The sequence below is a fragment of the Morus notabilis genome, unplaced genomic scaffold, assembly GCF_000414095.1.
Source record: "Morus notabilis unplaced genomic scaffold, ASM41409v2 Scaffold480, whole genome shotgun sequence".
NCBI classification, from domain to species: domain Eukaryota; kingdom Viridiplantae; phylum Streptophyta; class Magnoliopsida; order Rosales; family Moraceae; genus Morus; species Morus notabilis.
In genome coordinates, this window is record NW_010367729.1 from 109,925 (window position 1) to 111,728 (window position 1,804).

Here is a 1,804-nt window from a genome sequence, read left to right on the forward strand (position 1 = left end):
AGTGGTTTGAAAACATGGCTTCATGGCTTATTCTTGTGTAGTTTTTTTATACTGCTTTCATCTGTAAATAATTAAGCAAAAACTAGAAAAATTCCAATTAAAATATTATGAATAAAAATAATGAAATTGCTTAATTAGAGCTTAAATATTTAATATTATATAAATCAAAAGTAGTATTTATGGTGCATTTTCATGCACCAATCACAACCCCCAACCAGCTTATTGCTAGTCTCTAGCAATCCAAGCGCAAGAGAAATCATGTCACAAAGAAAATTTAAGTCTCAACTCGCTTAGTCACCTGAGTATTTCAAACAAACTGCCAGTAAGAAGTCAAAAGATACTATGAAGATTATTTCAGTCATAACTCCAGAGTCGTGTGTGTGTGGCCCAAACCATAACCTTCTTACCACTGACCATAACACATGCATCTTTGAAAAATTCACCAAGTAGAAGTCTCAACTCCATTGATCTCACAGGTGTCAGGAATATTTGAGTGCAAAGGTTTTCTCTCATGGAGTTGGAAATGAAACAATCAACGCTCTGTGTGAGGAATGTCAAATTTAGGACAAACAGTCAAACGAACATTGATCAAAAGATAGGTTAATCAACTACTAGAACATTCCACCATTCTTACCACAAACCAGCTTTTTGAGATTTCATTCGGGTCAAACAGAAATTTACAAAAACGATCAAATAGCCAAAAATGCATAGAAAAATAAACTACTTTTTTGTTTTTTTTGGCAAGAGACAACCTAAAGTGAATGTAGAAAGGTGTTCTTTTAACAAACAACTATATAGTGTCGAATGTGATAGCACCAAACTATAGGATCTGTGAAATGTTGCTCTTGCTCAGTTTTTTTTTTTTTTTTTTTGAAAAATAACAAATGAGGCTCTATTACATAAGATCATTCCTATCTAACCCAAAATCCATCCCTCAAGCATATGCACCAAGCATACCACTAACCATGTAATGATGTTTTAATAGTGATTTTACCAGCTCAAAAGATCAACGAAGGTTCAAAAGTCGTTTTCTCAACTCTCTTAACTCACCACAAATAAAGCACTTAAACTTAGGAATTTTCTCAGCTGACATGCATTAACATCCATCTTACCACAAGGTTTAGCGTGTGCAAAAAGAAACTCTGGAAGTCATTTCTTAGTAACCAAGACAGCGAAAATTGACTCAATCCAAACATTTTGAAATCATACTCAGATAACTTCGCAAAAATTTTAACCCAAATATCAACATGACAAAAATCACTCTTAAGCATGAATATGCTCACCACCCCCAACCAAAATCAGACAGTGTCCTCAGTGTCAAAAATTATGAAAAATAGAGAAAGAAGACACCTGGATGATGAGCTTTCCACGTATGAGCACAACCTGAGCTTTCTGATATGATTCTCCAAAAACACACACATAAAAAAAAATGTAAAAAGAAACGAAGAAAATAGAAAATGAAAATATGATACAGGAGATGTGAGCAAACTACTCAGGACTGGTAAACGGGGTCGTCGAGAATGATCTCTTCAACCTGGTTCACCCGCTCTAAGTAATTTTTCAAACGCTGGCCATTTACTTTAAGGATTCTCCCATCAGTTGGGTCTTCAACCTCGACAGCACCATTGGGAAAAACGCGTTTCACTACGAACGGGCCAGTCCACCGCGACCTCAACTTACCGGGGTGGAGATGCAAACGGGAATCATAAAGATGAACCCGCTGATTCGGCTCAAAGTTCTTCCTCAGGATCTGCTTATCATGAGCCGCTTTCATTTTTGCCTTGTAGATCCTGGAATTATCATA